We start from the raw sequence: 26,781 nt of genomic DNA on the forward strand, positions 1-26,781 counted from the left end.
AGGCCACAGAGGTTGAAAGTGCTGTAGGTTCTTACACTGGGGCCAACGATGGGTCCTCCATCCCTCAATCCTCAGAAAATATGTACTCTTTGCATTAGGGCATGCCAGCTTTTTTTTGGTGCAGAGAGAGTTCATAACTTCCTTGAGGTTTTCTAAGGGGCTTGTAAGACTAGCAGGAAATGAATGATTCAATGCATTAGTTTCTTGCCTTGTTAAATGAAAAGAGTAAAAGAAAAAGATATGATTTTCCCTTTCTAGTTAAAATATATCTCATTTGTTATCAGGGTCCTTTTAGAGTTGACTATTATTTTTGAACTATGATTTCTGGAATCGGGAATAAAATCGGCTATTCTATAATTGCCAGGAATTTGCTTCTGTGCCTCCTCTAAGAATGGAGATGGGGCAGATTTGTCTTTTGTTTTGGGAGGGGTCACTTTGGGAGTGAGCCCTCAGGGTCAAAGAGCCTAAGGCAACACCTGCTCCTCCCTGCATTGGCCTGCATTGGCCTGCATTGGCCCTGCTCCTCCCAGCAAAGGATTCCCAAGTCCAAATGTGAGACTAGTCCAAATGTGAGACTTCAGCCAGATGTAATTGTATATGGAGAGGGACAGGAAGCATAAAAGGTATGCAAAAAAAACCTTTTTTCTTTTAAAGAATTGAGGACATTTTAATTGAGGGAAACAATGGAAAATTAGAACACTTTCTGGATATTCGATGATATTAAGGAATTACTACTACTTGTTAAGTAGAAAATGGCATAATGTATATCTATCTTTCTATTTACATGTGCGTGCATGTGTGCGTGCTCAGTCGCTTCAGTTGTGTCTGACTCTTTGACACACTATGGATTGTAGCCCACCAGGCTCCTCTGTCCATGGGATTCTCCAGGCAAGAATATTGGAGTGGGATGCCATTCCCTCCTCCAGGGGGTTTTCCGGACCCAGAGTTGGAACCTGTATCTCTTGTATCTCCTGCATTGGCAGGCAGATTCTTTTACCACTGAGTCATTTAGGAAATCCTTTTACTTACAAACCCATACACAATTTTTTTTTAATGTGGTAAAAATAAATGTTTTGTTTGAATTTTGAGAAGGCAATTTACAGAGGCAGACTGAAAACAAAGTGGATCATGTGTGGATGAAGGCAGGGAGGATGGGAGAGTCTCTGATTCTCAGTTGTTGGGGAGCAGGTTTTAAGCATTATAGTTGATATCTGACTAAGGCTTCATTTCCAGAATACATGGAAGTGCAATTCTTGGATTTTAAAAGAGGTTTTTTGCTTATTATTGAAGCTATCTCCTAGACTATATAGTACTGGGATTCAAAATCTTAACCATCCAGACTTTCCCTTCCAAAATGCAACACTGATCACTCCCAGGCATCTATAAAACAGATTAATAATAGGCATTGCTTAAAACAAATTCATTAAAAAATTATCCTTACGTGATTTTATACTGTTTAACACCAAAGGTGTTGGTAACTGAACCTTCCAAAATTGAAGGCCTATTTCAGGTTAATGGCTAAGTCACCATAATTATAAATTTCAAATAACAGTAATAACTGATTAAAAAATAAATTATAAATAAATTTATCAGCTAAGAAGAGATCCAGAAGGCTGGAGGACTGATTTAAATATGCCAAGACAAATTTTATCAATGTACCTCAATTTCAAGGTCTGTGTCTTTAATGATATAATGCTGCCATCTGGTGTTTATGCTCCTTTACTGCAGTAAGATTTGTGGAGTTGACATGTGAAGTAATGCTTAAGGGAAAGGTTAATTTTTGAGAAGGTAATTATTTGAGCTTTTGTCTGAGAATGAGTTGAATGTATTTCCCGTAAAACACAAATTTAATGAATCAAAGAAGACTTGAATTCCCTTAATAGCATCACAAATGATAAATGAGAGATGCGGCATCTGCCGGTTATCATTGACATATTACAACTTTATCCTCTGTTCTGATTATTAGAAACAAAGTCACCTTCACAATCAGCGCAGTGTCATGGCTTGATCTAACAATTGGTATTTTAACTTAAATTCTGTTTGGAACCTAGAAGAGAGGAATTTGGAAATTAACATTTAAACAGAGAACAATATGGGATTGTGGAGAAGGTCATGAAATTCTGAAGTATGTGTGTGTGTGGGGGGCAGGGGGTCGTGTGCTGGGACAGAGTTTGAGAATTCCAGGTTTTTAGCGATTATCTATCTGAAGCAGTCTATGTCGCACCTTTCCCATGGATGAGATTTGTTTAGCTCACAGAAATTTTTCTTAAAAACAGTTTTAGACTCCAACCATAAAGGATTTCTGGGGTCTTTTTGGAAACCAGAATCTCCAGATGATGGGCTAACATTCCCTGTTGCATGACTGGCTGGGACATGTGTTGTTCAATTTGCTCCAAATCTCATCAGGCAAGTTTTATTCACTTACCAACCTGAACCATGTCTTATAGCTTCCAGATTTTAGTGAGAGGAAAAAAGAAATTAAGTCTTTTAGTGTTGGAAAAGGAACCCGAACCCATCTAGTCCATACCCTTTCCTTTCAAGAAAGAGAAAGCTGGCTTGCCCAGGGTCACATGCCTAGGGAAACCCAGAGAGAGAAAGAGAATTCAGGACTTCCTGCAGCTTTGTGTATTTACCTGGGATGTTTTCAGTTTTGGGTGACCTGATGCAAGTTGTCTAGCCACAAGGTGCCTTACTTGTCATATTTATACAATAGGTTCAGAGTTCCTTTTAACTTTCCCAGAAAAATATTTAATTTGGCTTTTAATATTCCACATTCACGGTACACATGAATGTGACAGGATATAAAAGCCACATAGATTCAAAATAAATAGAACAAGGAATTTCTTGAAAATTATGTATCTATTCTGTACTGTCTAGTATGGTAGCTACTACCCATATTTGGTTATTTAGATTTATATTTAAATTAATTGAAATTAAATACAATTAATTTTCTCAGTCTTACTAGTTATATGTTAAGTGGTCAATAGCCATATATGGCCAGTGGCTTGCATATTGGACAACCTGGATATATATTTCCATCATCACAGAAAGTTCTCTTGGACAGCATTGATGTGGTTGAAATGCCTTTTTTTTTTTTTTTTGAGACCTTTCCTATAGCTTTATCTTGCTTTTCTTCATGATAAACAGAATTAATCAGAATTACTTCATGAGCAAGAGTGGAGAATGAAAGCCAGGCAATGTTCAGTGTGAAAGTTAGATACTGAAGTGAGACATTTCTAAAAGGAATAAAATTCACCAAATGTGGGTGTTGGAGCAGAATGTGTTTTGCTGTGAAATGAAAAGCAGTTTGACGGACTTGTGTTTTTAAGGGCTGACCCTGATGATGTTGTTTCTTTGAGTTCCATGCCATTGCTGTGTGTTAAAGTGTCGTGAACAAGTGTGTCCATTTACAGCTGTGGTGGATGGCCACTTGTGATGCCTGCCTGGCCTCTGGCGCTGGGAATTTTCCTGTCCCACACTCCATGTAGTGTCCACGGGAATCTCAGCCTGAGCAGAAGGGCTTAAGATAAAAAACATGATTCATTCTTCTGGCAGTCTGAAGAGACCGTACATTGTTTCCCAGCGTTACTCTGGGTTTTATCTGTCCTGAGATCTGGTTGCTCATTTTATCCTTCCATTTGATGTACTACCTACCTCATTTCCTTCCAAAAAGTTAAAAAAATTTTTTTCTTCATTAAAGTTAGCCGGAACATTTTTTGTTACATTCAGCCAGATAATCCAAGCCAATATGATGCTGTTACTTGAATGTCATGGTGTATGGAAATGAGTCTGGCCCCTCTGTAAGTTTATGTATGTGTATGTTAGTTACTCAGTTGTGTCTGACTCTTGGTAACCCCATGGACTATAGCCTGCCAGGTTCCTCTGTCCGTGGAATTCTCCAGGCAAGAACACTGGAGTGAGTAGCCATTCCTTTCTCCAGGGGATTTTCCCAACCTAGGGATTGAACCCAGGTCTCCTGCCTTGCAGGCAGACTCTTTACCATCTGAGCCACCAGGGAAGCCCCAAGTTTACCTATATACGTGGTCAACCTATCAATCTCCCAGCACGTGGTTATAATTTTGAACCAAGTCCTCTTCTGTGTACTCTGGAAAGCTCAGTGTTTATACTGTACTTTGGAACATTAGCTTCTGTCCATGGGATTTCCCAGGCAAGAATATGGAGTGGGTTACCATTTCCTCCTCCAGGAGATCTTCCTGACCCAGGGATTGAACCTGTGTCTCTTGTGAGTCCTGCATTGGCGGGAGGATTCTTAACCATTGTGCAACCTGGGAAGCCCCATTAAGTGAAGCAGACAGTAAGAAAGTAGACCATGGCCTTTAGAATTGAGGTAGATGAAAAGGGTGGCATCTGGGCCTGCAGATGTAGAACATAGGAAGCTCTGAATGAAGGCTTTGGATCTACTCATGGCCACTCCCACTTCTCTACTGGGAGTGTTTCATTTATCCTCCTGAAAGTCTTCACTGTCTTTTCCCGATTCCTTTAGCTCTCTGAGTTTTGCTGTGCTTCTGTTTGCTGCCAGCATATTTTCTAATGAGGACAGAGGAGGTCTGCAGCAGCCTTGGCTGTACATTTCCATAAGCAGTTGGTGGATAGAGCAGATGTTTCTGCAGTTATACCAAGTGCGATTGAGTTTTGTATTAGGAGCACATAGAGAGGGGAAACCTTCCAATTTGTATCACACCAGGGCCAGATAAGGACATTTATAGTATTTACTTGAAATGCTATACACTCAAACTGCAGTGAGTTTTAGGGGGTGCTGAAAAGTATGAATGCATTCATAAGTAATTTTTGTCGGTTAAAAATGTTGGGATGTGTATTGGAATCTCATGTTTAGTGACCCTCCAATTTTTAATTGGTAACCTTTTTTCCTCCATCAATTACTAGCAAAAAAAAAAAAAAAAATTGGGACAGAATAAACCAAACAAAATTCCTGCAGATAAAGAGCCTCACCATTTGAACACCTATTTAAACAAACCATATTGCTATGCTTTTGTTGCCATATTCCTATTAAATTGTTACTCTTTACTAATTTTGAGGTCTAAATCAGTTCAGTTCAGTTCAGTCGCTCAGTCATGTCCAATTCTTTGTGACCCCATGAACCGCAGCACGCCAGGCCTCCCTGTCCATCACCAACTCCCGGAGTTTACCCAAACTCATGTCCATTGAGTCGGTGATGCCATCCAACTACCTCATCCTCTGTTGTCCCCTTCTCCTCTGGCCCTCAATCTTTCCCAGCATCAGAGTCTTTTCAAATGAGTCAGCTCTTTGCATCAAGTGGCTGAAATATTGGAGTATCAGCTTCAACATCAGTCCTTCCAATGAACACCCAGGCCTGATCTCCTTTAGGATGGACTGGTTGGATCTCCTTGCAGTCCAAGGGACTGTCAAGAGTCTTCTCCAACACCACAGTTCAAAAGCATCAGTTCTTCGGTGCTCAGCTTTCTTTATAGTGCAACTCTCACATCCATACATGACTACTGGAAAAACCATAGCCTGCACTAGACTGACCTTTGTTGACAAAAGTAATGTCTCTGCTTTTTTAATATGCTCTCTAGGTTGGTCATAACTTTCCTCTCAAGAAGTAAGTGTCTTTTAATTTCATGGCTGCAATCACCATCTGCAGTGATTTTGGAGCCCCCCAAAAATAAAGTCTGTCACTGTTTCTACTGTTTCCCCATCTATTTGCCATGAAGTAATGGGACTGGATGCCATGATCTTAGTTTTCTGAACATTGAGCTTTAAGCCAACTTCTTCACTCTCTTCTTTCCCTTTCATCAAGAGGCTCTTTAGTTCTTCTTCACTTTCTGCTATAAGGGTGGTGTCATCTGCATATCTGAGGTTATTGATATTTCTCCCGGCAATCTTGATTCTAGCTTGGGCTTCCTTTAGCCCAGCGTTTCTCATGATGTACTCTGCATATAAGTTAAATAAGCACAGTGACATATACAGCCTTGACATACTCCTTTTCCTATTTGGAACCAGTCTGTTGTTCCATGTCCAGTTCTAACTGTTGCCTCCTGACCTGCATGCAGGTTTCTCAAGAGGCAGGTCAGGTGGTCTGGTATTCCCATCTCTTTCAGAATTTTCCACAATTTATTGTGATCCACACAGTCAAAGGTCTTAAACAGTCAAGAGTATTTTAACTTATGCCTTATAAATTAACATCTAAACTCAAATCAAGGTCATGAACATCAGTAAGTACATAAACCAATAGAAATCGAAGGATTTATTTATGCAGGACCACTTTACAAGGAGGAAGAGTTACTCATCATTATTTGAGAGTTCCAAAATGAGAGAGTGCCCCCAAATAATCAACATGGTAATATATTATTTTGAAAGCTCAATATCAATATGCATGATTCAGTTCTAATCACTACTTGAATAAAAGAGGAAACAAAAATGGTAATGTAATATAGGGCAGAAGCCCTGATTCCATGATAAGAGACCTACCCCTTAGGACAATGTTGTTCATGACATCAGATGGTGGCTGTGGGCTTCCAGTGCTCAAACCTTAACTTCTAGTAGGCAGTATTTCTTAGATGTCAAATCTGTACCTGGAAGACAACTGATCATAGGCTGTAGTTATATGAATTCTTGGTGCTGAGAACATCTAATGGCATTGCACAAGGACAGCTGCAATATAATGTGATGTTGCTGCCCTCCATTTCATGCTGTACCTAATTTTTTTTTCTCTCCCTGTAACATTGATTGATTCGGTAACGGAGAATGTTTGCTTTCCAGCTGGCAGATCTAATTGTAAATAAACAGCTGCTAGCTGCATTTAGACAGTGGATGATGTTGGCAGGTACAAGAGCAGGGTGTGCAGGATGATTTAAGGCCTGTGCAGTAGAGTGTGTGGAAGGCTGCGGAACCAGATGCAGGCAGGAGACTTTCAGGTACAAAGTCCTCTGTGCCTCAGAATAACCTCAAGGCAAAGTTTTTACATTTTAATATAAAATAAGGACTGGTGCATGGATGTGAGGGCCTGTGAAGGCCAAGGTTATGGACTAAATATGAATAAAATATAGATCCTCTGTTTCCTAGGTGTCCTTTTTGTTTTTGAAGAGTGAAATCATATATTAGATTAATTATCGAGAATTATTTCCCTGGACAAGGTAGATTTAAAAATTCAGAATGAAAACAGCAAGAAGATGAATACGTGGAGGAGAATTCTTCCTGGTCTATGAGATGATGTGAATAGTAACAGCAGCAATAACAAAAATGCCAGGACCTCAACAGATGTCATCACTCTAGTTATAGCCATGTCTTTGCCTAGATCAACCCCAGCATCTTCATGTATGGGACACTTAACACAGGAAAGCCAAAGTTTTCTCAAGACATTGAGTGTTTTAGACTATAAACAGCAATGCTTGTAAAGCTTAGGAAGGAACTTTGCGGGTATCAGTCATTATCCTAGGTGTCAGCCAAAACTGTGGCATCACTGGTCACCTGAGCCTAAAATCTATAGTGATTATCGTCTTGTTTTCTCTAATGTGAGGACATCACTTGGTCAGTGCCTTCCTCTCACTATTGTCATAAATCTGTGTTCCTTCCTTCTAGACTGGAGATGGCCCTTTCCATGGCTCAGAAGATCTTAAATAGGCCTTGTTTTTACCTACCCTTAAACCTGGAGCGAGTGTAGGGTCCTGGACAGGTAAAAGATGGATGTTGGTGTGAAGGAAAATTCTCCAGAGCTGGCCTAGGAGGGACCAAGGAGAGACTGAATGGAGCCAGATCAAGGTATCCCTCTGACCCAGAACAGTGGTGGGCCACTCCACTCTTCCACATTACAGAACTAAGGATATAAAATGTGCTTAAAACAAGGAGAATCTCAGCTGTGTGACTGGACCAGCAGCGAGAATGAGTGGAGAGGTGGGTAGGCGCAAATTACCTGGTGGCATCTAAAAGGTTACAGCATCTCCCAGTACTGACTCTCAGCTGCTCCCTAGCCCTGTAGAGTGAAGACAAGCTCTGGGCAGAACAGCGCACAATAGTGGATAATGTGGAACTGTGACCTGGAGACTGGGAGGTGAGCTAGTGGTGTTCCTATTTTCTTTCTGGTTTCTCCTTGGTTTTTGTCATAAACTCTCCTTCTTTCTTGCACTTTGCATCAGAATGTTCTGGATGTTTCATGTTCTTTTTTCTTTACCCCTCCCCTCTACTGCATTTTCTGTCTGTTTATTTTTTGTTACAAGCAATGTTTAGGTCTTCACTACCTTTCCTCTAGTCTTTTTGTTTTTACGCCTCTCAACAGAGTTTGTTTCCTCCCTCAAGTCTGATTTCCTGTTCATTATCAGCTCTCAGGCATTCACAAAGCACTTTGGCATGTTAAAAATCAGTTGACAATTCTCCCTGGAGGGAAACTGTTTTCTTTCCTGAAATGCTTTTACGGGGGAAGGGAGGGTGAGGTAGCCCATTGGTGATCTCACCTCCCAGTCTCCAGGTCACAGTTCCACATTCATCAGAACCCTTAGTGGGGGCATTTACCTTTACCTGCATTTAACAGCAGGACTGTCTAGAATGGGAGAGACTTAGTAACTTGCCAGTGGCTACAGAGCAAATCATGGAACAGTCTGGATTGATTTTCATCTGTTGGGATCCAAAGGCCACATTCACTCCACTATGCATGGGGGCGAGGTTTGGACACTCCAGGGGCAGAATGTCTTGTCACTTTCAGCCCTCTCGGGGTCCAGAGAAGTAGTATTCATAGGCATGGAGGAGGAGGACTTTAAAGCTATAAACTGTGCATCATTATCTAGTTTATAAAAGCCTGTTGGCCTGGCCTCAATTTATTCTTCTTCTGAAACAGCCTGATGATCTGTAATGATGAGAATTTGAATCCATAATCTGAATTTGCTTAACAAGATAATTAAATATTTAAAGTCAGTTCATTTGGAGGCTAGAAGGGATTATAGATAGCGCACACATACATTTCTGTCCCTGTGTTAGTATGCACAGCAGCACATTCTTAATTTTGGTTATAGCTGTTTTGCAGTTCTCATATCTCTGCATTTTCCATGACAATTAGGACTGGAGGGATCTTGTGGTGTCCTTGGAACTGAGAGAGAAGTGAAGTTATGACACCAAATAATACAAAATGGGCCTAGTCCTCATTGCAGTAGAAACCACTCAGAAAAGTTAATTAAACTCAGGAAATAAGCTGCAAGATAATTAAGTTTTGGCCTAATTTTACACTGCAGGCGTTCTGTATTGTTTTTGCAAGGGTCCAAAGGAACATGAGATAGAAAATCTCCAGGTTGTGAGTTTGATTCATAAAGGATCATTATCTGTAGTTAAATGGCAAGATAAAATGGTAATATGTGGGCAGCAAATTGTATTTTGTAAGGTTAAAGTGATCATTGTGCTACACAGAGAAGATGTTTATAATTTCTTTTAATTATCAGTAGAAGTGAGAGTTGTCAATATGTCTAGTGTAGGAAATGATAAATGTGTAAACCGCAAAGCCAAGATCCGTGACATTGTGTTTTCTAAAATAACGGTAAATAATCAACTTCTTATTGTATTTTGTGAGCTTGAGTATATTTTAAACCCAAGGGCTGAAAGCTGCCTTGATCACTATCTTATTACCTCATGTATAACAGAATTTAAAAAAAGCTTGTCCCAAGTCAAGAGCCAGTTCATCATCTCTCCGTAGCAAGTCCCTGTGGGAGGAAAGGAGGAGGGGAGGAGGGGTTGTTTGCTTCCTGACTGGACTTGCTTTTCACAAAGTTCTGCTGGGGGTTACTTAGTACCCTGTGGCCTTTGAGGGCATTGCCAATTGATTACATTTTCAACTGTCTAGTATTTATCCTAGCTTTTTTTTTTTTTCTTTTTTAATGCCTGTTGTGAGCTCAGTGCTCCCTTTGGACAAAGTAGAAAATTTATTTAAAAATCAACCTGGGATTTACCTTGTTCCTTCCCCATATATTTTTTTCTTTGCCTTAAAAAAAATTACCCTGTAGGACAGGAAGAAAATAAACCAAAATCTATCTATTGGCTGCCAAAATGAATCAAGTCAACTTTATTTCTTATTTACTCTTTCTGGGAAGTTCTGAGTCAAGACAACTAGCCTTTGGTTAAATTTGATCAGCAGCCGTTCTTAATGTTCAATGCTATGCTATTTCCCCTGCTGGCTGATTCCAAAAAGGATTCTCCAGGGTTCTTTCTTTCATTGTACACAGTTTTACTGACATTTTGCAAGTGACTTGGAATTTCCGAATACATTGGAAGGTAAAGAAGTAAGCAGTCTAGACATACCATGGTGATCACTTTGTAATGTATAGAAATATCAGATCACTATGTTGTGTGCCTGGAACTAACATAGTGTTGTAGGTCAAGTATACTTCAATTAAAAAATATGTAGACATTGGGAGAAAGTATATAAAAATGCTAATGATGGTTATCTCTAGAGGGTAGGGATTATGGATGTTTGCTATTTTTTACTTTATGCTTTTATGTATTTCTAGTTTCTATGTTGAAGATATATTGCTTGTAAAATTGTAAAGAAAATAAGAAATGTCATTAAAAAAAAGAAATCACCAGGGCAAAACAGGTATAAATGTAACAGGATGTCAATTGAAATATCTCCTACTATTTCATAGTTTTGATCTAAGAGCCCAAAGCTGAGGGCAGTTGGCCCTGAGGTAGCCCGATGTTCTGCAGAGGGTGACGGAATGGCCAGAGTTCCACCACTTTAATATTTAAGAAAGGGCTTTGACTCTGTTACCCAGCCAGGCCCTGGAAATGAAGATCAGAGTTGCATCTATTTGCATCATTTACACCATGAGCTATCCTATCCATCAAACTGCTGATCTAGATGGGGCAAAGAGAGAGTCAGAGCAAGGTCAGATTTCCGCATTCTTAGAAAACCATCTCAGATGGAATTAGAGAAGTCATTAAAGAGGAGATCCATGGCTACAGTAGCATACCTGGTTTATTGGGGTATATTTACACTCCCTAAACCTACATACCTGCTGTCTATTTAAATGGGATCCACAAGATGGGGACCATATCATCTAATGCAAGAGACTTCATGGCCTTGGCTCCTTAGAATGTTGGTGTGATTTGGAAAGCTGGTCCCATGGAATGCCTGCTGGACTTTTACGAACCAAAATCAATATAATGGTAGCTCATTGTACTTAATGCATTTATTAGGTAGTTACTTTGTGCCAGGCACTGTTCCAAGCATTTTACATGTACAAACTTATTTAGTGCTCGAAAAGAAGTCATGATTTAAGTTTTATCCCGACATTAACTGAGAAAATGATGACTCCATCAAGATTACACAACTGGCAGGCAGTTGAGTTTCTAACCTGGATGCCATTCTACCTCTTGTTGTGTGAAAAGCATTCTGATTGCCTCAACTTCACACTTTGTATCAGAGAGATGACCCAGTCCCTGGGTGTTGGACCCCACCTGACAAAAGGCCTACTGACTCCTGTCATTGATGAAGCAATGACTTCAAGGTAACAGCTGTCTTTCCAGGGCCCCTGAGGTGGGCGAAGGGAATGAGAGTGCCTTAACTTCATAATTGAGACCAGGAGACCTGGTCCTTGCGCATCTTTGCTAGGATACTGGACCTCATAACCTTGCTTGTATCCACTGTTCATGGGACAATATAGCATGCTCTCCGTTGGAAAATTACTGAACATAGGATTAGCAGCACCTGGAAATGCCAGGAAGGGCCAACAAAGTCTGAAGCAAATAAAAAATATTTTTATTTGCAGGTTCGAGGGTAAGGTGACAAGCCTAGAAAAATAGGTGCTTTTAATTCCCCAAGTGGGAAAAACAGAGCCAGTTTTCTTGACATAATTATCTTTTCATCTGTTCAAGGTATGGAGAATGCCAGCTACTGTCTCAGAATGGACCCAAGTAATTTAAACCAGTTGTGAGTGGAAATTCTAGAAGGGCAATACTAGAACTTACACTGCTTACCATTATTTAGGTGGTTGTCTGAAGAGTTCATGCAAAATAATATAGAGTGCTGGAGGTAATTGGAAAGACCCCTAATATCATTAAAGGTCTGAAAGATGCCAGGTAGGCAACTATTTTGCTTTTCAACTTTTCCTTGTGGTCATTTTAAATGATTTTGAGAGACTAACTACAAATTGCTGCTGATGTAATAAAATTGTTCCTACCATTGTTAATATAGGACTTGAGATTGTTTCAATTCTGGAAAAGCTATCCAGTATGCCTGTAATATTAGCAACAGATTTGGCCAGTACATTTATTTCTACATCTGTATATAAAAAAATCACCCCTAGCAATTTGCATCTACTTCACAGGACAATAATATATTTTCACTGTCTTGTCTCAAGGGTGTGTAAATTTTCTTGCTCTCTGTCACACTGTTGAAAGAAGGAATTTTAAATCACATGGAAACTTGAAAGCTTTTCTTTCACCTATTACAGAGATGATGTTTTAATTAGGGGAAATAAGAGAGCTGTTTTCTGTATTTTCTTCTCCTTTATTGAGTTTATGACCTTCAGGGGATGAGTGAGTAAATATAAGGAAGCTCATGAACTCTTGCCCATATTCACCTCTTTGGGCATTCCACTATTTCTAGCCTAGAGAGAAGCACCCATTTAGACTAAAACCAAACTCCTCTGGCTTAAACTTCCCTCTTATGATTACAAATTATTTTACAAGACTTTTATTGTTAGAGCTGGGCTTGGAAAGGGGGACACAGTAGGATTTTCCTGTTTCCTTGTTAGGAATAGGTTTTATCCCCAACCATTTCTGCAGCAAAGTGATCTGAATACTGTATAGCATTACCTCTTTATTGATTTGTAGCTGTTTCTGCTTGTTTTATATTCTGTTGATAGTGCCTGAAAATGTCTGTTATTGTGTTAGGGGTGCTGGAGTGGGATCAAGAAAGAGGTGTCAGTTCCCGAGCTCCCAGCAGTGACTGTCAGCAAGGGACAGAAGGTGAATACAGCTTGTTAGGTGTATGGCAACAGCAAAGAAGCAGGCTTCCATGTAACCTGTTAGGGATGGGTAAAAAATGAATCTTGTGGTCTTAAATACATTAGAAATATGACTTTTGGAAAAGCAAAGAGTTGAGGAGGCTAGACCATGTTATGACTTGGGTTAGGCACATAAACTATCTGACTTGGTTTTGCATAAAGAGCTGATCCCCAAGTGCTAGAGGACTTGTGATCATACAGTTGACTTGAGTCACATAAAGTGTTTAGAGTTTGAAAGGAAACTTGATATTTTCTTGTTCATTTTCTATACATAGATGTGAAGGCCAAGAGAATTTAAAGTGATGGCTGAGTCAGGCTGGAATCGACGACTCCTGATGGCTGGTTCAGTGCATTTCTGTTGATTCCTTTTGAATATCATCTGTAAAGTCTCTTAAGTAATGTCAAAAAATCAATTTTATGTTGATAATTATTGACTGTTGTAAAGAGTGAAAAGTCACATCTGTGTCTTCTACCAAAATGTTGCTATAATCACCCTTTAGTGGTGAGAGGCAGCATAACATCTGACCCAGACCTTCTGGGATAATATTCCAGCCCCGCCTCTGATTACAGAGAAGTCTCAGCCTTCATGGGTCTCAGTGTCCTCCTCTGAAAGTGAACTTTCCCCCTGCCCAGACAGTGTGTTTTCAAACTCTAGAATATTTGCTGATCTTATAAGTGAAAAGAGTCATCTCAATGTAGTTTCGGCATACATTTATTTATCATGAGTGAGATTGAACATTTAAAAAAATGTGTGAATTAAATAAAATAATATGTAAAACAGTAGAGTGTCAAGCACAAGTGACTATTATTAGCCAATACCATTCTTTACTATTTTATTTTAATGAACAATACATTAACATAGATCAAAGATCCAAAGGTGTAAAAGTATAGAGAGCGCAAAGTCGGCTTCCTCACTGTCAGCAATCCAGTCTGCTCCCTAGTAGCAGTTATTTTCATATAGCTCCTTCTAGTAATTTTATGTGTACATAAGCAAATATGTAAAGAGGTTCTTATTCACTTCAATAAGCTGTATCATAGTATGTAGAATGGATTTACCATAATTCATTTTACTTGATACTTGTTAACATAAATTTAGGTTAATACCAATCTTTTGCTATTATTAATTATACTGTGACAGATTACCTTAGACATATTAAAAATGGGCAGGAGAACTGAATAGATATTTTTCTAAAGAGGAAATGAAGATAGCCAACAGGCATATGAAAAGATGCTCAACTTCACTAATCATGAGAGAAATGCAAATCAAAACCACAATAGGTGTCACCTCACATCTCCCAGCAGGGCTATTATCAAAAAGAACACAAATAATAAATTCTGGTGAGGGTGTGGAGAAAAGAGAACCTTCCTACACTGTTGATGAAACTGTAAATTGGTGTAGCCATTGTGGAAAACAGTGGAGCCATTGTGGAAAAGTATGGAGTTTCCTCAAAAAACTAAAAATAGAACTAGTGTATGATCCAACAATTCCACTCTTATTTATATATCTGAAGAAAACAAAAACATTAGTTTGAAAAAATACACCCCAATGTTCATAGCAGTATTATTCACAATAGCCAAGAGATGGAAGCAGCGTAAGTATCCATCAACACACAAGGTGATAAAGATGTGGTGTACATATAGAGAATGGACTACTACGCAGTCATAAAAGAGAGTGAAAAATTGCCATTTGCATAACATGGATGGGCCCAGAGGGTACTATGCTTAATGAAATAAGTCAGAGAAATGAAAATACTATACAATATCACTTATATGTGGACTCTAAAGAATACAATAAACTAGTGAATTTAACAAAAAGAAGCAGACTCATAGAGAAAAAATGAGTGGTTACCAGGGTAAAGGAGAGGCTTCCCTAGTAGCTCAGCTGGTAAAAGAATCTGCCTGCAGTGCAGAAGATCCCGGTTCAATTCCTGGGTCAGGAAGACCCCTTGGAGAAGGGATAGGCTACCCACTTCAGTATTCATGGGCTTCCCTGGTGGCTCAGATGGTAAAGAATCTGGGAAAGAACAGATTTTTGGAATATGTGCGAGAAGGCGAGGGTTGGACGATATGACAGAATAGCATTGAAACATGTATATTACCATATGTAAAGTAGATGACCAGTTCAAATTTGATGCATGAAGCAGGGCACCCAAAGCTGGTTCTCTGGGACAATCCAGAGGGATGGGGTGGGGAGGAAGGTGGGAGGGGGGTCCAGGATGGTGGGACACATGTACACCCAAGGCTGATTCATGTTGATGTATGGCAAAACCCACCACAATATTGTAAAGTAAGTAGCTTCCAATTAAAAGAAAGGAAGGAAGGAAGGGAGGGAGGGAGGAAGGGAAGAAGGGGAAAAGGGAGGAAGGAAGGAAGGAAGGAAGGAAAGATCGATCGATCTATCTGCAATGTAGGAGACCTGGGTTCGATCCCAGGGTTGGGAAGATCCCCTGGAAGAGGGCATGGCAACCCACTCCAGTATTCTTGCCTAGAGAATCCCCATTGACAGAGGAGCCTGGTGGGCTGCAGTCTATGGGGTTGCAAAGAGTCGGGCACGACTGAGCAACTAAGCACAGCACAGCACAGGGGGAAGGAGAGGAGGGCAGTACAGTGGTGGGGAAGGAGGAGGTACAAACTACTGTGTGTAATATAAGCTCAACAATGTACAACATGGGGAATACAGCCAATATTTTGTAATAACTGTAAATGGAGTGTAACCTTTAAAAATTGTATAAAAATATATATGGAAGAAAAACAAGTAAATAAAAAGTACAGTTTTTTGGTGTGTAGTTTGTAATGTACACAATACATTAGTCAAGTGTATATGTATGTAATTGGAAAATAAATATACATTTGACTCTTGAATAATGTTAGGATTAGGGGCGCCAAACCCTCACACGGTCAAAAATCCATGTATAACTTAAAAAAAAAAGTTTATTTTTGGCTGTGCTGGGTTTTTCTTGGTCCACGGGCTTTTTCTCTAGTTGCCAAGGGCAGGAGCTACTCTCCAGTTGCACCGTGTGGGCTTCTCATTGTGGTGGCTTCTCTTGTTGCACAGCATGGGCCCTAAGGTACTCTGGCTTCAGTAGCTGCAGCTTGTGGGCTCAGTAGTTGCTGCTCTCGGGCTCTAGAGTACAGGCTCAATAATTGTGGTGCATGGGCTTAGTTGCTCTGTGGCATGTTGGATCAGGGACTGAAACTTTGCCTCCTGCTTTGGCAGGCAGATTCTTTACTACAGAACGACCAAGGAAGCCCCCATGTATAACTTTTGCTTTCTTTCAAACTTAACTACTAATAGCCTATTGATGACCACAATCCCTACCAATAATATAAAAAATTAACACATAATTATATGTTATGTGTACTATGTACTGTATTCTTACAATAAATGAGCTAGAGAAAAGAAAATGTTATTAAGAAAATTGTAAGGAAGAGAAAATATGTTTACAATACTGTACTGCTGCTGCCAAGTCGCAGCAGTCGTGTCCAACTCTGTGCAACCCCATAGATGGCAGCCCACCAGGCTCCGCCGTCCCAGGGATTCTCCAGGCAAGAACACTGGAGTGGGTTGCCATTTCCTTCTCCAACAATACTGTACTGTATTTATCAATACCATAAGTTTACCTCATCTGTTTATAAGATGGATCATCTGTCAGCACCTATATCAATATTGTCTTATATGATACGAAACACTGTAGATGTTATGTGTATTACTAATTCTAGGCATCAAAAATGAAAAAGTAATGTGAAAAAAATTCATATTTATCTACAAGTAAAATGATTTGTACATTGATAATGAAGAAGCTGCAATATGATTGCTTTATGGTAACTCAGTGTAATCAACAGGATTGCTTCATGATAGCCTAGCCTTTTAAAGTAGTTTTCTGTATACATTTACTTTTTACCAAATAGGTTACCAAATTTATTTATTTATTTAATTTATGGCTTCTGTAATTGTGACATGTTTGGAAAGGCCTTCTCCATTCCAGTACTATATTAAACCTCTGGATTTGTCTGGTACTTCTGTTTTTTGTAAAGTATGTAAATGTGTAATCCATTTGGAATTAACTTGGAGTAAATAGTGAAGTCCATGTCTAACTTATAATTTTCTTTTCTCTTTTAAATGTTTAATATGTTGTCCTAATGTTTTTTCTGGTCTAGCATTTTTTAGTGGAAATGTCTCCTTCATTAGATGGTAAGTGAACAATAATATTTCCATTGACTGAAAATTAGACCCATGAATAAAGTAGAATATTTTCTGGGCTTCTGAAGATGTACAACAATCTTTGAGCTAATAAGAGAAAAAGGACCTTCCCCCTTCCTTTCCTCCTTTCCTCCCTCCTTCCTCCCTTCCTCCTCCCCTCTGTTCCCCCTTCCTTCCTTTCCCAGGTGAAGTAGGATTTGGAATTAGGTAAATCATGAAAAAGTACACTACTTTAAAAATGAAGAATTGCAGAATTATATTTAAGTTATGAATGTAATTATTTTCCTTTCAGTATTTCTCTAAAGTGTGTTATTTCATTACAGGCATTGTATGTTATAGTGTACAGAAAGCTCTCTTTAAGTCCCTACTTGAACATTTGAGGTTGCTTCCCACTCTCTCCTCTAATATGGATAAAATGCTAAAAGGAAGAGGGTGCATTTACTGTCTTCTTTGAGAGAAATCTTTATTTCTATACTTAATCAATGTGCGTTAACTGTCTTCAATGGGTCAGTATTCTGACACATGGTCAGTGAAAACAATGAAAGAATGTGGTTTGATCTTTGTAAGTGGTTTCTATTACATTTGGGGAGTCCCTCAAATGATATATATGTGCATATGTTCACAAGCCAAGACTTTTCCTCCTGTTTTCTTTATTTTCTTAAAAACATATAACTTTTTAAGGGGGGAATAGACTAGATTCTGAGATGTTTTTATAGTCCTCATAATATCTATTCAGAAAACTAATATTGAATCCTGTTTGTTTATTATGAATGACAGGAGAACTAATAAAAATAAAACAATACCTTTTTCTCTTTGTTCTGTTATTTTGTTCTATGGTTTTAGGTAGCTATATTCACCCTAGGAAATCTTTTTGATACTTTTGCAATCTGAGATATATAATAAACCATTTATATCTTTCAGTGTTTCAGAACCCTGAAGCCTATATTTGAAATTTGAAGTAAGCAATTTCCACAACAGCAATGTTTTTTTTTTCTGGACTAGTTATATTGAAAGCTGGCTTTTCTCTTTCCTCAGAAGTATTACTACTAAACCTTATGAATTAAATTTAATACTACAAGCCAAAATATCTGTGTTTTTCCATTTTCTGCAACCATAAAAATATTACTGGTAGAATTACTTTGTGAGACAAGCCTTAGGCTCTGAATGTCACTGGATTTCTCCTATCTGGAGATTTTTCATTTTCAATTAGACTGAAGCACAGATTCAATACAGGTGGAAGAACTTTTTCAAAAATAAGAAATGTAAGTACAACCTTTCTTTTCAAGGTAGAAAACTGCTGAGCTCTTCTGTTAACAATGCTTTATACGAGAATTTGGGAAAAGGTCTTCATTTTTTCTATTTTTCTTTGAAAAAAATTAGTTTACATTAAAATACATCCTATGTATTCAATGGGGCATTGATATCTCTGTGTACTGTTACAGTGTCCAACATATAAGGACACTTAGTGTGCAAAAGCCTTGAGCTCCCTTTTACTGTTTGTCTTATTGCCACTGGACATGTGATGTAGGAAGTGGAAATTCATTTTACTTCTCCTACAGTCTAATCTGTTTTTTAAAACGAGAAGATTCATCCCAGGAAGAATTTCTCACAAAGAACGAACTTTGAATTCTTTTTACATATGATGATGCATATGTAGGAATAGTAATTATCATTTCCTACATTTTATCATCAGGTAGTCTAGCCTTGAAATTAAGAATTTTAGTAAGTGTGTGTGTGCGCTCAGTTGTGCACTCTTTGTGACCCCACAGACTGTAGCCGGCCAGGCTCCTCTCTCCATGGGATTTCCCAGGCAGTAATATTGGAGTGGGTTCCCATTCCCTTCTCCAGAGTATCTTCCCGACCCAAGTATTGAACCCACATCTTCTGTACTGGCAGGTGGATTCTTTACCACTAGCACCTCCTGGGAAGCATAGTAAGTTTAATAAGAAAGTAACTTTAGTAAGAAGGCTAGGATGTGAGGACAGTGGTCAAGGTAGACTAAACAGTGGTTTTACATTTCAAGTCAGAGGACAGTAATGCTAATTGAGCCTTGGTATAGTTAATTGAGAAAGTTTAGACTGTATCAGGTTAAGTTTTTTTTCTTTTATGGGATTGTAACCTGATATCTGCTGTCAATCTGATTGTCATGCTTGGGTAGATAATGCCTTTTCTTTTTGGAAGTTTTTAAGAATCTCTCTATTTTTGTTTTATTAACAATATATCTTAGCATTTTTTTAAATAAATTTATTTATTTTAGTTGAGGGCTAATTACTTTACAATACTGTAGTGGTTTTTGCCATACATTGACATGAATCAGCCATGGGTTTACATGTGTTCCCCATCCTGAACCCCCCTCCCACCTCCCTCCCCATCCCATCCCTCTGGGTCATCCCATTGCCCCGGCCCTGAGCCCTTGTCTCATGCATCGAACATGGAATGGTGTTCTGTTTCACATATGATAATATACATGTTTCAATGCTATTCTCCCAGAACGTCCCACCCTCACCTTCTCCCTCAGAGTCCATAAAATTGTTCTATGCATCTGTGTCTCTTATTCTGTCTCGCATATAGGGTTATCGTTACCATCTTTCAAATTCCATATATATGCATTAGTATACTGTATTGTTGTTTTTCTTTCTGGCTTACTTCACTCTGTATAACGGGCTCCAGTTTCATCCATCTCAGTAGAACCGATTCAAATGTATTTTTTTTAATGGCTGAGTAATATTCCATTGTGTATATGTACCACAGCTTCCTTATCCATTCGTCTGCTGATGGACATCTAGGTTGCTTCCATGTCCTGGCTATTGTAAACAGTGCTGCGATGAACATTGGGGTACACGCGTCTCTTTCAATTCTGGTTTCCTCGGTGTGTATGCCCAGCAGTGGGATTGCTGGGTCATATGGCAGTTCTATTCCCAGTTTTTTAAGGAATCTCCACACTGTTTTCCATAGTGGCTGTACCAGTTTGCATTCCCACCAACAGTGTAAGAGGGTTCCCTTTTCTCCACACCCTCTCCAGCATTTATTGCTTGTAGACTTTTGGATAGCAGCCATTCTGACTGGTGTGAAATGGTACCTCATTGTGGTTTTCGTTTGCATTTCTCTAATAATGAGTGATGTTGAGCATCTTTTCATGTGTTTGTTAGCCATCTGTATGTCTTCTTTGGAGAAATGTCTGTTTAGTTCTTTGGCCCATTTTTTGATTGGGTCGTTTATTTTTCTGAAATTCAGCTGTAGGAGTTGCTTGTATATTTTTGAGATTAATTGCTTGTCTGTTGCTTCATTTGCTATCATTTTCTCCCATTCTGAAGGCTGTCTTTTCACCTTGCTTATAGTTTCCTTGTTGTGCAAAAGCTTTTAATTTTAATTAGGTCCCATTTGTTTATTTTTGCTTTTATTTCCAATATTCTGGGAAGTGGGTCATGGAGGATCCTGCTGTGATTTATGTCGGAGAGTGTTTTGCCTATGTTTTCCTTTAGGAGTTTTATAGTTTCTGGTCTTACGTTTAGATCTTTAATCCATTTTGAGTTTATTTTTGTGTATGGTGTTAGATAGTGTTCTAGTTTCATTCTTTTACAAGTGGTTGACCAGTTTTCCCAGCACCACTTGTTAAAGAGATTGTTTTTTCTCCATTGTATATTCTTGCCTCCTTTGTCGAAGATAAGGTGTCCATAGGTGCATGGATTTATCTCTGGACTTTCTATTTTGTTCCATTGATCTATATTTCTATCTTTGTGCCAGTACCATACTGTCTTGATGACTGTGGCTTTGTAGTAGAGCCTGAAGTCAGGCAGGTTGATTCCTCCAGTTCCATTCTTCTTTCTCAAGATTGCTTCGGCTATTTGAGGTTTCTTATATTTCCATACAAATTGTGAAATGATTTGTTCTAGTTCTGTGAAAAATACCGTTGGTAGCTTGATAGGGTTTGCATTAAATCTATAGATTGCTTTGGGTAGTATACTCATTTTCACTATATTAATTCTTCCAATCCATGAACACGGTATATTTCTCCATCTGTTTGTGTCCTCTTTGATTTCTTTCATCAGTGTTTTATAGTTTTCTATATATAAGTCTTTTGTTTCTTTAGGTAGATATATTCCTAAGTATTTTATTCTTTTTGTTGCAATGGTGAATGGTATTGTTTCCTTAATTTCTCTTTCTGTTTTCTCATTATTCGTGTACAGGAATGCAAGGGATTTCTGTGTGTTAATTTTATATCCTGCAACTTTACTATATTCATTGATTAGCTCTAGTAATTTTCTGGTAGAATCTTTAGGGTTTTCTATGTAGAGGATCATGTCATCTGCAAACAGTGAGAGTTTTACTTCTTCTTTTCCTATCTGGATTCCTTTTATTTCTTTTTCCGCTCTGATTGCTGTGGCCAAAACTTCCAAAACTATGTTGAATAGTAGTGGTGAAAGTGGGCATCCTTGCCTTGTTCCTGACTTTAGGGGAAATGCTTTCAATTTTTCACCATTGAGGATAATGTTTGCTGTGGGTTTGTCATATATAGCTTTTATTATGTTGAGGTATGTTCCTTCTATTCCTGCTTTCTGGAGGGTTTTTATCATAAATGGATGTTGAATTTTGTCAAAGGCTTTTTCTGCATCTATTGAGATAATCATATGGTTTTTATCTTTCAATTTGTTAATGTGGTGTATTACATTGATTGATTTACGGATGTTAAAGAAACCTTGCATTCCTGGGATAAAGCCCACTTGGTCATGATGTATGATCTTTTTAATATGATGTTAGATTCGGTTTGCTAGAATTTTATTAAGGATTTTTGCATCTATGTTCATCAGTGATATTGGCCTGTAGTTGTCTTTTTTTGTGGCATCTTTGTCTGGTTTTGGAATTAGAGTGATGGTGGCCTCATAGAATGAGTTTGGAAGTTTACCATCTTCTGCAATTTTCTGGAAGATTTTGAGTAAGATAAGTGTTAGCTCTTCTCTAAATTTTTGGTAGAATTCCGCTGTGAATCCGTCTGGTCCTGGGCTTTTGTTTGCTGGAAGATTTCTGATTACCATTTCGATTTCCGTGCTTGTGATGGGTCTGTTAAGATCTTCTATTTCTTCCTGGTTCAGTTTTGGATAGTTATACTTTTCTAAGAATTTGTCCATTTCTTCCAAGTTGTCCATTTTATTGGCATATAGCTGTTGGTAGTAGTCTCTTATGATCCTTTGTATTTCTGTGGAGTCTGTTGTGATCTCTCCATTTTCATTTCTAATTTTGTTGATCTGATTCTTCTCCCTTTGTTTCTTGATGAGTTTGGCTAATGGTTTGTCAATTTTGTTTATCTTCTCGAAAAACCAGCTTTTAGTTTAGTTGATTTTTGCTATGGTCTCTTTTGTTTCTTTAGCATTTATTTCTGCCCTAATTTTTAAGATTTCTTTCCTTCTACTGACCCTGGGGTTCTTCATTTCTTCCTTCTCTAGTTGCTTTAGGTGTAGAGTTAGGTTATTTATTTGATTTTTTTCTTGTTTCTTGAGGTACGCCTGTATCTTAGCATGTATTTTTAAATAAATTTGTCCTGTCTGGCACTCAATGGGCTTTTCAACCTGAGGTTTCATGTCTTTCTTTACTTTTGTATAATTCTCTGCAGTTATCTCATTGAACATAGCTTTTCCATTAGTCTCTTCTTATAGCAGTCTTACATGCATGTTGGGACTTCTGTATCTTCTATATGTCCATATCTTACCTCCTTATGTTGTGCTTTGGGAGATTTCCTCAATTTCATTTTCCATTTGGCAGTTTTCTCTTTGGCTGTGCCCAATATACTATATGCTTCCCAGGTGACACAGTGGTAAAGAATCCGCCTGCCAATGCAAGAAATGCAAGGGATGCAGGTTCGATTCCTGGGTCGGGAAGATCCTCTGGAGAAGGAAATGGCAACCCACTTCGGTAGTCTTGCCTGTAAAATTCCATAGACAGAGGAGCCTGGCAGGCTATAGTCCATGGGATGGCAAAGAGTTGGACATGACTGAGCAACTGAACATATACTTACACACACACGATATGCTATATAATCTACTTGTTGAATGTTTAAATTTCAATGATTACAGTGTTCATTTCTAGGTTTCCCTTGCTTCATGACTCTTGCTTTTATTTTATGAACCATAATACTGATTTTATATCTTTAAAGTTCTTAAACACTTACCTTAAATTTCTCAGCACATCACTAACTTTTATTGGGAGATCTTTGGTCAATTTTTTTTTTCAAAGTATTGAAGTCTACTAACCCTTCCTATTCAAATACAGTAGATGTAACAATTTTGTTAGTGTTAATTGCACTAAGATTTATATATACTTTTATCAGAAATAAAAATTTAAAATATTGCAACAAAATGAATGTGTAGTGACTTCAGAATTTCCAGTCAGAAATCTCTCTCTTGAAAAACGGCTCCAGCTTGTTATTTAATTTTGATGCTAGAGGACAGAGAGAGTCATGCTCCCTGAACATGCTTCACATGAGGTCATGGATGACACTGAATTGTCACCTTTAATTGGAGAACCTGGTTTGAGTCACCCACATTGTGTGGCTGCTGCTGCTAAGTCTCTTCAGTCGTGTCTGACTCTGTGAGACCCCATAGACAGCAGCCCACCAGGCTCCCCTGTCCCTGGGATTCTCCAGGCAAGAACACTGGAGTGGGTTGCCATTTCCTCTCCAATGCATGAAAGTGAAAAGTGAAAGTGAAGTCACTCAGTCATGTTCGACTCTTAGCGACCCAATGGACTACAGCCTACCAGGCTCCTCCGTCCATGAGATTTTCCAGGCAAGAGTACTGGAGTAGGGTGCCATTGACTTCTCCGACATTGTGTGGAGTACACTTAAAAAATATTTGTTTATCTATTTAGGGCTGCACTGGATCTCTGTTGCTATAGAGCATAGGCTGTATATTTGTGCCCCACAAGCCTCGTTACCCCATGGCACAGGGAATCTTCTCAGACCTGGGGATTGAACCCATGTCCTCTGCATCAGCAAGAAGAGTCCCAACCACTGGACCACCAGGGAAGTCCCTGGGGTACATTTAAAAGCAATCACATGAGACCATAGAGGCCTTAGTCTCAGTATTCCAAACTAGATCCAAGTTCCTTTGAGCCATGAGGCTTAAGCATCTGTTACTGAGTTCCCTTTTCTAACCCAGAGATTTTATTTTCTTGTCTTCAACTACAGATATATATGTTTAAAGATCTATATCTATATCTGTTGTATTCAATCTATTATTTTAAGTCTTAGCTGCTGGACTGGGGAGATTTTAACATGCTCTCAGCAAGCCATTTTCATCTGGATACTCACTTTTAATATTGGCAAAATGAGTTCCATCTTCCTGTAGTGCAGTTTATCTGTTAGATTTTTTTTTTTTAATCTGTTAGATTTTTTAAAAGATGTTTCCTGATACAGGGAACTTCTTAGGAGGAATAGAATTTAAAATTTAGATAATAAAATAAATCCATTTTTCTCTGGAGAGAGTCCTGTACCACATATTCTTTAAGTCTTGAAATTTTATTAGCTGTAACAGCTGACTTTCAGTAAATATTAGTGGCTGTTTTGGGATTTGGAGAAGGGAATGGCTACTCACTCCAGTGTTCTTGCCTGGAGAATTCCATGGACAGAGCAGCCATGGGTTCACAGAGAGTCAGACACGACTGAGCAGCTAACACTTTTGAGAAACTGTAGTGGTCCCGAAGGTTCCTGATGTGCATGCGTATCACGCAATACTCAATCAAAAGAGATGAGCACTAGGACAGAATATATTTTTCATTACAGGGAATTAATTCACTGGAAGTGGGACCAACTTACATTTTACCCAGTATGTAAAGAGTTTCATGTGGAAACAAGTTAATTGGCACCATATTTCTGATGTCTTCAGCAGCGTTTGAGGGTCCTTTATAGGTTGGATCCCAAGCAGCTGCCCTGTGACCTATCTTTTAAATCTGTCTCAAGTTACTTCTTCTGGTTTTAAGTCATTCTGCAATGAAGCCTACAGTTTAATGAAAGGAAAATAACATCAGTAACTTTTGCCAAAATGGATGTGAAGCGTCTTTGAACTGCTGGACTGTCCTTGTAGTTTTTTTTCCTGGGTGGCAGTTGGTGTGGTGCGATCTTTTCATTCTATTAATAATATGTTATGCATGGTCACATCCCTGGTTAATTAGACTTACAGTTTTCAATTAACAGCATTTTTGATGATACATTATTATCCTTATTAGTGAGGTCATAGACTATATTATAATAAAGACTGAAGACTCTATTGTCAGCATAATCTTGAAAGAACCATTTAACTTTATGAAATGTGTCTGGTGAAGAAACTTCATACTTTATTTGATGTCTAATTTGACCCCCATAAAGAACCAAATGATTCCCTTTTCCCTCCTCTTCTTCGAATAAAATGTCCAGCACTTCAGATGGTATGAATATTTCTCTCAGTTAAAATGAATAACATTGTCAGAAAATGAAATCTAAATTTTAAAAAATTGAGTAGATGAGCAGTCAGATATTTTTTAAAGCAATTTATCATGTCTTTGGATGAAATTTATAGTTCTATGTGAAACTGATTAACTCCATTAGATTTTAATTATTGTTCCAAAATCAATACTCTTATGAGCCTCCAGCAATTTCATTCACTCATCCAAATGAAGAGGGTGGATTTGGGGTGGACATATTCTTTTAGTTGACATTGAAGCACTCTATTTGGTTTAGATTGTTGTAGTTCACTTTTTTCCTACTGTTCAAATACAAAGGGATCAGAGGAGATTTGTAATAGGTTTTTATCTAAACTTCCCAGCAGCTATGGATCGATTGATTTTGTCTCCTTTTGTCTTTTCAACTCAGGAACCTATAGTGTAATCTGACGAGAGATTTGACAGTGGCCTCTGTGATGTGCTGTGGAGGACTGAGTTGGGTGTGGGTACTTCTCTCCAGCCCTGCTTGCTTCATCTTCACTTTTAAGTGAGACTATCAAGTTTAGAGAGAGGGATCATTTGCACCATTGCTTTTCCAAGTTTCTGTGCTGTGCTTTACTTAGTCGCTCAGTCATGTCCAACTCTTTGCGACTCCATGGACTGTAGCCTGCCAGGCTCCTCTGTCCATGGGGATTCTCTAGGCAAGAATACTGGAGTGGGTTGCCATGCCCTATTTCAGGGGATCTTCCCAACCCAGGGATTGAACCCATGTCTCCCTCATTGCAAGTGGATTCTTTACAATCTGAGCCACCAGGGAAGCCAACAGTACTGGAGTGGGTAGCATATCCCTTCTCCAGGGGAACTTCCTGACCCAGGAATCAAACTGAGGTCTACTGGATTGCAGGCAGATTCTTTAACAGCTGAGCTACCAGGGAAGCCCTTCCAAGTTATTTTGTTTCCCCAAATGTAAACAATATTCTGGCATCTATCACTATTTCTATCTGACTTATGTTAATTTTGTTTGTGTTTGAACTTTATATAAAGTTACATAAATTGAATCATAACATGCATTCTTTTGTATCTGGCTTTTACACACCAGCATGATGTGTGTCAAGTTTGTCTTGCTGTAATGATAAAGTAGTAGTACTAGTTCATTCGTTTTCATTACTCTCATTCACTGCAGAG

The 26,781-nt window shown here is 38.6% G+C and overlaps 1 long non-coding RNA gene across 4 annotated transcripts in view; it reads left to right on the forward strand.

Moving 5' to 3' along the window:
* The window catches only part of LOC145509733 (uncharacterized), a 1,421,207-nt gene that overhangs the window by 47,714 nt on the left and 1,346,712 nt on the right, over positions 1-26,781 (forward strand). Inside the window, exons 2-4 of one of the 4 annotated variants that reach the window (XR_014056361.1) lie at positions 7,582-7,893; positions 11,854-12,057; positions 13,262-13,766. This is a non-coding gene — a long non-coding RNA (uncharacterized LOC145509733). Of the gene's footprint in view, positions 1-7,581; positions 8,015-8,471; positions 10,538-10,622; positions 12,105-13,261 lie in introns of those variants that run through there. The other 3 variants (XR_014056342.1, XR_014056362.1, XR_014056344.1) reach the window with 3 other exon arrangements.

The sequence above is a fragment of the Giraffa tippelskirchi genome, chromosome 6, assembly GCF_054371585.1.
Source record: "Giraffa tippelskirchi isolate mGirTip1 chromosome 6, T2T-mGirTip1v1.2.pri, whole genome shotgun sequence".
NCBI classification, from domain to species: Eukaryota; Metazoa; Chordata; class Mammalia; order Artiodactyla; family Giraffidae; genus Giraffa; species Giraffa tippelskirchi.